Source organism: Bufo bufo, chromosome 6 (assembly GCF_905171765.1).
Source record: "Bufo bufo chromosome 6, aBufBuf1.1, whole genome shotgun sequence".
Classification (NCBI taxonomy): domain Eukaryota; kingdom Metazoa; phylum Chordata; class Amphibia; order Anura; family Bufonidae; genus Bufo; species Bufo bufo.
In genome coordinates, this window is record NC_053394.1 from 29,346,634 (window position 1) to 29,357,692 (window position 11,059).

Genomic DNA, 11,059 nt, shown 5'->3' on the forward strand with positions numbered 1-11,059 from the left:
AATTTAACTCACCTCATCCACTTGTTCGCGCAGCCCGGCTTCTCTTCTGTCTTCTTCTTTGCTGTGCAGTAGGAAAGGGACCTTTGATGACATCACTGCGCACATCACTGCGCTAATCACATGGTCCATCACATGATCTTTTACCATGGTGATGGATCATGTGACGGACCATGTGATGAGCGCAGTGACGTCACCACAGGTCCTTTTTCTACTGCACAGCAAAGAAGAAGACAGACGAGATGCCGGCTGCGCGAACAAGTGGATTAAGGTGAGTTTAAATTTTTTATTTTTTTTTTTAACCCTTCCAGCCCTATTGTACTATGCAGTCTGTATTCAGAATGCTATTATTTTCCCTTATAACCATGTTATAAGGGAAAATAATAATGATCGGGTCCCCATCCCGATCGTCTCCTAGCAACCGTGCGTAAAAATCGCACCGCATCCGCACTTGCTTGTGGATGCTTGCGATTTTCACGCAGCCCCATCGACTTCTATGGGGCCTGCGTTGCGTGAAAAACGCACAAAATACAGCTCGCTGCGATTTTCACGCAACGCACAAGTGATGCGTGAAAATTCCCCGCTCATGTGCACAGCCCCATAGAAATGAACAGGTCCGGATTCAGTGCGGGTGCAATGCGTTCACCTCACGCATTGCACCCGCGCGGAAATCTCGCCCGCGTGAAAGAGGCTTTAAAATAAAGGCATATAAGCCCTGCCCCCTTAAAACGCCTTAAATTCCAATGCCCACAGAAAACGGTGCCTAAATGACTTCCCCCAGTAGATAAATAATACCGCCAGACAGTGCACAGGAGTAGTCTCTGAATGGCCGCTCCTGCTGACAGCTCCTTCTAAGGATGAAGACACCTTAGCAATTAGATATTCACTGCAGGTCCACATTCTCTGACCCCAGGGATGAGCTGCGTATGACACTATAGGACATCCATAAACCCTAAATGCAGGAATGGCCCGTTATTATTTCCCAATTCTTACACCAAGCCGGTCGTCGCCTTCTACTTTCATGACAAGTTGTTTTGTGTTTTTTATGACTTTTGTTTTTCATTAATTTTTTTCATAGATTTTTCTGAGTCGAGTGTGCAGAACGGAAATGTCGGAATTGCACAATGACATAAATTTTGAAAATAGTGTTTATAGCGAAATATGATCAATGCCTGTGAGAAAACGCAAGCTGTTTCTGTGTAGAAGAAAAAAATGTTTTTTGATTTGGAGCTAGACTCCCACCAATCTATTATTGATGGCGTATCCAGGTCTAAAGTCCCGGTATATCCCTTTAGGGCTCATACACATGAACTTATTTTCTTTCCGTGTCCGTTCCGTTTTTCTTGTGGACCGTATGCGGAACCATTCATCTCAATGGGTCAGCAAAAAAACGGAAGTTACTCCGTGTGCATTCCGTTTCCGTTTGTCCGTTCCACAAAAAAATAGAACATGTCCTATTATTGTCCGCATTTCGGACAAGGATAGGACTGTTCTATTAGGGGCCGGCTGTTCCGTTCCGCAAAATACGGAATGCACACGGACGTCATCTGTATTTTCGTGTGCATGAGCCCTTAAGGAGACAACCCTTTAAGTCAATCAGCCACAGCCCATTGTCAGAAGAACTTCATTATGTATTGAAAGAAGTAAACTGAAAAATAGAATAACTGATCCGTCAACAGCAGCTTGTTGGAGGTTTCCTTTTCAGAATAAAAAATAAATAAAAATGCCATGAAGATAAATGACAAAGATAGTGAATTTGCCAATTACACAGCCACAGCGCAACCACTCACAGTGTAGCATACATCTTCCATGAGCAAGTTGAGAGATGTAAGATGAGCGGTTTTTACAGGCAACACAAAAGGGGTTTTCCAGGACCCAGTAAACCCACCTTACATGCACAGAGCCCATGTCTAGGAGAAAGTTTGTAATATACTTCACCGTTCTGAAGTTGTGTGGTTTGGCCCCTCGGGAATCCAGTCATGCAAAGCTTCTCTTCTGAAAATCCTGCATTTGCTAAGGTCACGTTCTTTACCAGGTTACCAGCTTGGGCTATGGACCAGAAGTCACTTGCACGGTGGACAGGACCAGCATGACCCCTCTCCCTGGCGCATGCGCAGATCAGATGGATTGAGGAGTTTGCGCATGCACCAGGGAGGAAATTAGTTCTGGTCCCATCCACAGCAGAAGGTATGTCTCGTTCATAGCCCATGCTGGAAACCTGGTAAAGGAGGTGACATCGGCAGAAGCTGGATTTTCAGAAGAACTTTACATGAGTGGCCGATTCATGCAACTTTGGAATGATAAGTATATATTACAAACTTTCTTCTACAGACGACTTATGTGTAATTAAGGGGGGTTTGATTAAATGAGGTCCAATGTTAATTACATGGCAAGTTTCTTCGCAAACAATCAGAATCTTTGTCTATACAGAAACAGCTGGAGCGTTCTTCTTTGCGCCGTGGATTATCTAATAAACTGTCCAGAGCAGACAGAAAATTCAGGGTCATCACATATTCTAGAAATATCGGAGAACTACTAGAAATGTCCCATTTTCAGTTGACTTGCAGGACGTGTTCAGGCGATCATCATTCTGAAAGGCAGTTCCAGTAAAATTCCTTCAATCCAGAATCGGTGACAGGTTCTCCCATATTCCGGATTATCGGTCTGCCATAAAAAGTTTATAAAAAGCCCTTGCAAAAGGAGGAAAGACCACGTTCACGAAATAACAGCTGTTCAGTTTGTTTTTAACTAATCTCCTGGTTTCCAGCTTTTAAAAGCCACTTGTCAGCAAGATCAACCCTATTAAACGAGACATACTGCCTGGTGGGTTGATCCTGCTGAGAAATGATACCCATCTTGTGAAAATTGGTTCTGCCATTCCTAAGAAAAGAAAAAAAAAGACATAGGGGATCCTTTATTAAGACCGGCGATTTAGACGCCGGCCTTAATCGTTCTGCGCTGGTGCCGGATGCGCCAAAGTTCTGTAGAGGAGCAGGCTTTTACGTAACTTTGGCTCTTGCTGCTGCCGGCCGTGCGACATTATTTAGGCTACGCCACAGGGAAAAGTAGCATATTCAGCCGCAAAACCCCCCCCCCAAAAAAACAAATCTGCAACAAAATTACGCCAAAAAGTGGCGTACGACATAATAAATGGCCCTCATATTCTATAGGCAAATGAGGGCTTTAGCACACTGAGGGGCGTGGCCAGCACTGGAAAGCTGAGCAGCACCGGGGGGCTAGGCCACGCCCCTTCAATGCACTGACGCCCTATAAAAATAGATTATTTTTTTCTCTCTGGAATGCTGCAGCTGGTTTTTACAAGGCAGGTATCATTTTACTCTGCAGGATCAACCCTACCATTTTATGTTACTTTAGTAACATAAAATGATTTAACAGTATGTCAAAGTTGCAGGAGGACGTACAAGCCCTGAAATTTCACCTTTGTGACATTTTACTAGATAATCCTGCGCAGCGCATGCGCTTTGTGTCAGTTCCCAGCACTCCACGTCTGCTTTTCACGTTCCTGTGCCGTGTTTACTTTGCTATTTAATACTTTGCTGTGTTCTGGTGAATTTCAGGGAATGTTCCCAGCCCAAATAAAAAAGCTTTTAAGCAGCGAATCCTCAAACTGTTACCCTGCTGCGGGCCTAGGTCGACCCCCTCAGTCAGTGAAAGCAAGTGACAACTTTCTCATTTACTTTGTATGTTTGTGCGTCTTTACTTGTGTTACTTGTGTTTGAGATGTTATCAGAAATGGCGTCTTAAAGGGAAATTCTTTCGCCCGCTTCAACAGTCCATACGTTACATGGTGAAACCAACAAGTCTTATGGTGGAGCACAAATACCACATTCTCTATGGCATTCAAGTCGTTTGCCGTGTGATATATTGTGTACTGAGACAGATTAGATAGATAAATAAATAGATATAATTAGATAGATAGATAATAGATAGATAATAGATGGATAGATAGATAGATAGATAGATAGATATGAGATGAAGATAGATAGATAGATAGATATGAGATAGATAGATAGATGGATAGATAGATAGATAGATAGATAGATAGATAGATAGATAATAGATAGATAGATAGATAGATAGATAGATAGATAGATGGATAGATAGATATGAGATGAAGATAGATAGATAGATAGATAGATAGATAGATAGATAGATAGATAGATAGATATGAGATAGATAGATAGATAGATGGATAGATAGATATGAGATGAAGATAGATAGATAGATAGATAGATAGATAGATAGATAGATAGATAGATAGATAGATAGATGATAGATAGATAGATAGATAGATAGATATGAGATGAAGATAGATGGATAGATAGATAGATAGATAGATAGATAGATAGATAGATAGATATGAGATAGATAGATAGATGGATAGATAGATAGATAGATAGATAGATAATAGATAGATAGATAGATGGATAGATAGATATGAGATGAAGATAGATAGATAGATAGATAGATAGATAGATAGATAGATAGATATAAGATGGATGGATAGATATGAGATAGATATATAGATATAATTAGATACATAGATAGATACAGTGCCTTGCAAAAGTATTCACCCCCCTTGAATTTTTTTGCATTTTGTTACATTACAGCCTTAAAGGGACACTGTCAGGCCTTCTGAGCATAAGTATTATCCCTGTGCGCATTGTAAAACGTGAAAAATAATCTTTATAATCACCTGTCAATCAACTGTCCTTTGTGCCCAAGGGGCGTTCTTTGCGCCGCATTTGTGCCCAGCCGCGCCCCCAACTGCCGGATCCTTAGACGCCCATCTCATTAGAATTCACTTCGCTGGAGGTATTTTCCTGTCCCCCGACATTCGGAGATCCCGCCATGCCCAATACGAAGGGGGGCACTAAATGTATATATTTACCCTTTATTAGACAAATATGGGTCTCTCGGTAATCTCCAGTAGACAAGCTCTGACCTCAAGCTCTTCCTCCGCCTCTCTTCGGGCCAAAAGAAATTGTTCTAAAGATGACAAATTAAAAATGGAGATGGAGACAGTGGCCATGAGACTTGCGGAGCGTAGGTGCCCTCCTTGGACCTTAGATCGAGCTAGGGCCAACATATTAAATTAGACCCAGAGACAGGCTTGTTTTTCCGGACAAAGCACAACCCGACCCACTCTCATGTATAAATAGACAAACCAATGCAGCCGCAAAAAATGTTCCCTGTTTCGTCACCAACTATAGTTTGGAATTTTCACAAATTTGCGCCATAGTCACTAAACATTTATCTGTTCTAAATTGTGACGAGCAGTGGTTTGACATCAGCTCAGCAGGTGTCGGATGCATTGCACGTCGCGGCGCACCGACTACTGCGCAAAAAATTAGCCCAAGTCTTTTCACTGATAGTGACACCAGTAAAAAAGAAAAAAGTGCTTGGCTGAGACACAAAGGCACATTTAAATGCGGCCACGGCATCTGTACGGCCACCGCATCTGTACGTGCTGCAAGTACATTAAAACAGGTTCAGCAGTTGTTTCCACAGCCACTCACAACTCCTCTAATAACAAACAATGTGTAAATTGCAGCACGGACCACGCGGTGTGCGGCATTACCTGCTCTGTATGCAGTCTGCAATATGTTGGATGCACAACCAATAGTTTAAAAGTCAGAATCTGTAAACACCTCTCAGACATCCCACATACCAGAGACGGAAACGTTTCAGCGGCCAGTCTACATTTCGCGGTCTCCCATCAGGGAGATACCGCAGGTTTTCAGGTACAGGCCCTAGAAAGGGTTAATCCTCCTGCTAGAGGTGGTGACTACAAGCGTAAGCTCCTTAACACGGAGTCCTACTGGATTTTTTGTATGGGATCCCGGGTCCCAGCAGGGTTAAATCGCAAACATGATTTAATCCTGCATTACTGATCTTTGCTCAGATATACTTTTAAAACAGTTTGTGTTTTTTGACATATCCAACTTTTTATTTCTATATGTGTCTTTGCTCCTATACTCACATGGCACTTGGATAGTAGGCGGAACCCGACTTGTGTGTCCACTCCTGCTGATCCGAACCACCTGCGAGTGCCAGGAAGTTCAGCTATTGAAGTATGTAGCCATTCAGCAACCAATGTGTCAGTATTAGAGCATCCGAAACATGTGGACCTGCTTGCCGTGTTGGATTGTTTTTTATCCTGTGTCATTTTGGAATAAAGAACAACGTCTTTTTTGGAAAGCTGGACATCCCGTCTTATTTTTATACAGTTTGCAACTGGTGCCCCTTCCAAGCACCGTCCGTGCTTTCACTGCAAGACTGACCAGGTGAGCGCCGCCTACGGAACTTTTATTCTCTTCTTTGTCTGCACTGTGCGCCCACAGACAATGAGGGCGGAGGGAAGAGTAGGAGGTCGGGCGCAAGCACATTAGCATAGGATGAAGCGCTCTGAAGCGCTGGAGAGCAGTGCCCGGCGCAGAATGGAGAGGCTGAAACGGCCTCATAGAAACATAGGGGTCGCAGGCGCGATGTGATCCCGGCGAGTGAGGGTGCCGGGCGCATGTGCAGATGATGCTATTGAGGCCGATGATCGCAACTTCGTATTGGGCATGCGCGGAATCTCCGAATGTCGGGGACAGGAAAATACCGCCCTAATGAGATGGGCGTCTCTAAGGATCCGGCAGTTGGGGAGCGGCTGGGCACAAATGCGGCGCAAAGAACGCCCCTTGGGCACAAAGGACAGTTGATTGACAGGTGATTATAAAGATTATTTTTCACGTTTTACAATGCGCACAGGGATAATACTTATATGAATTGGAAACTTATTACAAGACCGAGGAGGGCATATAAAGATCTAAATATGATCAGAAGGCCTGTCAGTGTCCCTTTAAATTCAATGTTTTGTTAATCTGAATTTTATGTGATGGATCAGAACACAATAGTCTAAAGTTGGTGAAGTGAGATATTGTTTAGAAATAGAAAATAGAAAATTGTCATGTGCGTATGTATTCACCCCTTTGTTAGGAAGCCCATAAAAAGCTCTGGTGCAACCAATTACCTTCAGAAGTCACATAATTAGTGAAATGATGTCACCTGTGTGCAATCTAAGTGTCACATGATCTGTCATTACATATACGCACCTTTTCTGAAAGGCTCCAGAGGCTGTAACACCTAAGCAAGGGGCATCTCTAACCAAACACTGCCATGAAGACCAAGGAACTCTCCAGACAAGTAAGGGACAATGTTGTTGAGAAGTACAAGTCAGGGTTAGGTTATAAAAAAATATCCAAATCTTTGATGATCCCCAGGAGCACCATCAAATCTATCATAACCAAATGGAAAGAACATGGCACAACAGCAAACCTGCCAAGAGACGGCCGCCCACCAAAACTCACGGACTGGGCAAGGAGGGTGTTAATCAGAGAGGCAGCGCAGAGACATAAGGTAACCCTGGAGGAGCTGCAGAGTTCCACAGCAGAGACTGGAGTATCTGTACATAGGACGACAATAAGCCGTACGCTCCATAGAGTTGGGCTTTATGGCAGAGGGGCCAGAAGAAAGCCATTACTTTCAGCTAAAAACAAAAAGGCACGTTGTGAGTTTGCGAAAAGGCATGTGGGAGACTCCCAAAATGTACGGAGGAAGGTGCTCTGGTCTGATGACGTCATCAAAGAAGATGCTATGTCTGGCGCAAACCCAACACATCACATCACCCTAATAACACCATCCCCACAGTGAGACCTGGTGGTGGCAGCATCATGCTGGGGGGTACTGGGAAACTGGTCAGAGTGGAGGGAAAGATGGATGGTGCTAAATACAGGGATATTCTTGAGCAGAACCTGCACCACTCTGTGCGTGATTTGAGGCTAGGACGGAGGTTCACCTTCCAGCAGGACAATGACCCCAAACACTCGGCTAAAGCAACACTTGACTGGTTTAAGGGGAAACATGTAAATGTGTTGGAATGGCCGAGTCACAGCCCAGATCTCAATCCAATAGAAAATCTGTGGTCAGACTTAAAGATTGCTGTTCACAAGCGCAAACATCCAACCTGAAGGAGCCGGAGCAGTTCTGCAAGGAGGAATGGGCAGAAATCCCAATGGTAAGATGTGGAAAGCTCATAGAGACTTATCCAAAGCGACTTGGAGCTGTGATTGCTGCAAAAGGTGGCTCTACAAAGTATTGACTTTAGGGGGTGAATAGTTATGCACATTGACTTTTTCTGTTATTTTGTCCTATTTGTTGTTTGCCTCACAATAAAAAACAAACATCTTCAAAGTTCTGGCCATGTTCTGTAAATTACATCCAATCCATGTTCATTCTAGGCTGTGAGACACCAAAACACGAAAAAAGTCAAGGGGGTGAATACTTTTGCAAGACACTGTAGATAGATAGATGATGGATAGATAGAGAGATAGATAGATAGATAGATAGATACTAGATAAAAGATAGAAGATGGATAGAGAAACAATAGATAGATGATAGATAGATAATAGATAATTAGATAAATGAATTTGTGTTAATTATGAAGTTACTATGTTTAGATCTCACATTTGTTACATAGGATGATATATCACAATATAAACTATTTATATAACATATTACACTTTCTTTACTCGTTCTTTCTATGCAATTGTTCATTCATAAAATCTTCATTTGCTCTCTTGATTAATACGGAATGTTCTAGGAGATGATTGAGCGGCTGCGCTACAAATTAGCGACATGAACAAGAGCGGCTTCAATCCCATTTAATGAGAGATGAATCCTCTGGCGGCGGGCCGGAGAGGTGTCGGGTTCTCGGTCAGGCCGCTCGGGTTTCCGTGTACCTTGTTTATATCACACCCGCTGGACCCACTTCAGGAGGTTCAGTCTGATATTATGTTTCCTGCCCGGAGAAGTGGTACTTACCTCCGAGCCATCAGAATAAACAGAAAAAATATACAGTACAGACCAAAAGTTTGGACACACCTTCTCATTCAAAGAGTTTTCTTTATTTTCATGACTATGAAGGCATCAAAACTATGAATTAACACATGTGGAATTATATACATAACAAACAAGTGTGAAACAAGTGAAAATATGTCATATTCTAGGTTCTTCAAAGTAGCCACCTTTTGCTTTGATTACTGCTTTGCACACTCTTGGCATTCTCTTGATGAGCTTCAAGAGGTAGTCCCCTGAAATGGTCGTCCAACAGTCTTGAAGGAGTTCCCAGAGATGCTTAGCACTTGTTGGCCCTTTTGCCTTCACTCTGCGGTCCAGCTCACCCCAAACCATCTCGATTGGGTTCAGGTCCGGTGACTGTGGAGGCCAGGTCATCTGGCGCAGCACCCCATCACTCTCCTTCATGGTCAAATAGCCCTTACTTTCAAAATTTTCCCAATTTTTCGGCTGACTGACTGACCTTCATTTCTTAAAGTAATGATGGCCACTCGTTTTTCTTTACTTAGCTGCTTTTTTCTTGCCATAATACAAATCCTAACAGTCTATTCAGTAGGACTATCAGCTGTGTATCCACCTGACTTCTCCTCAACGCAACTGATGGTCCCAACCCCATTTATAAGGCAAGAAATCCCACTTATTAAACCTGACAGGGCGCACCTGTGAAGTGAAAACCATTTCAGGGGACTACCTCTTGAAGCTCATCAAGAGAATGCCAAGAGTGTGCAAAGCAGTAATCAAAGCAAAAGGTGGCTACTTTGAAGAACCTAGAATATGACATATTTTCAGTTGTTTCACACTTGTTTGTTATATATATAATTCCACATGTGTTAATTCATAGTTTTGATGCCTTCAGTGTGAATCTACAATTTTCATAGTCATGGAAATAAAGAAAACTCTTTGAGTGAGAAGGGGTGTCCAAACTTTTGGTCTGTACTGTATATCTGTAAAAAAATATATATAATTACTGCTGTTTAACGTGGATTTGTTTCATTAAAGTGTAATTCATTTTTTAGTTTTTGATACGTTTATGTCTAGAGCAGGATTTCTTTCTGTATACGAGGCGTCATAAAGAACCAATCTGACAATGACTGTCTTCCTGATACAGCAGTGAATGGAGGGCATATAGGTGGCACACAGAGTACCTACAGTCCTGTAGGGTGTACCCACCTACAGGCTCTGCATTGGGAATGTTGTCGAAAAAGACTCCCCCATTGATTTTTAATGCGTTTAATTGGTTTCTTTTACCACGTCAGGTCTGATCGTTGAGAAGCAAAGAAAACACAAGTGTGAACAGAGACTTCTTTTTTGTATCTGGGCAACTGGGTACAATATGGGCACCAGTACAGCTCCCAAGCTGGGCGCCATTGTCTCAGGCCACCCTACTTTGTGGGATTGCCCCACGATACAGACCTGCAAAGGGCGGGATTCGGAGAGGAGCGAATCGATTCTAAGGCTGGGTTCAAATCATGTTTTTGCCATCCGTTTAACGCATACAAAAAACGTATATGTTAATGGATGCCATATTGTGGCGTCTGTCACCATAGTGTTCCATTGAAAAAAAAAAAAAAAAAACACATTTACGTTTTTTTCCCAGCATAAAAAAGCTTGGTGTGCTACTCTTTTGTATCCTTTTTTTTTTTTTTCCCAACATATATGTTAAACAGATGGCAAAAGCGTGGTGTGAACACCGCCTAACAAATGGATTAGGCTACATGCACACGACAGTTGTTTTTTGCGGTACGCATATAGCGGATCCGTGTTCCTGTTTTTTTTACATCCACATCCGTTCCGTTTGTCCGCAAATTTTGTAGGTTGTGTTTCCGTGTGTCTTCATTTTTTTTTTGCGGTCTGAAAAAAAAAAACCTGAAGGCTGTAATTCTTGAAATTTAAATATCCCCACCCAGGATACAGGTATATACAGGTTTCCCAGCAACCATCCGCAAAAAAAGACCGGATGCGGATGACATACGGATGGCTTCCGTTGGTCATCCGCATTCTTTGCGGACCCATTGACTTCAATGGGTCCGCAAAATGTTTATTGCGGACAAGAATAGGACATGCAATCCTTTTTTTGCGGACGGGAAAGACGGACAGCGGACGCGGAAAAGAAATGGTTGACAACACCGCAATTTTGACG

The 11,059-nt window shown here is 42.7% G+C and overlaps 1 protein-coding gene across 1 annotated transcript in view; it reads right to left on the bottom strand.

Annotated features, from left to right (window-relative positions):
- OGA (O-GlcNAcase) overlaps positions 1-11,059 on the bottom strand; it is a 104,420-nt gene that overhangs the window by 39,302 nt on the left and 54,059 nt on the right. The window lies entirely within an intron of this gene.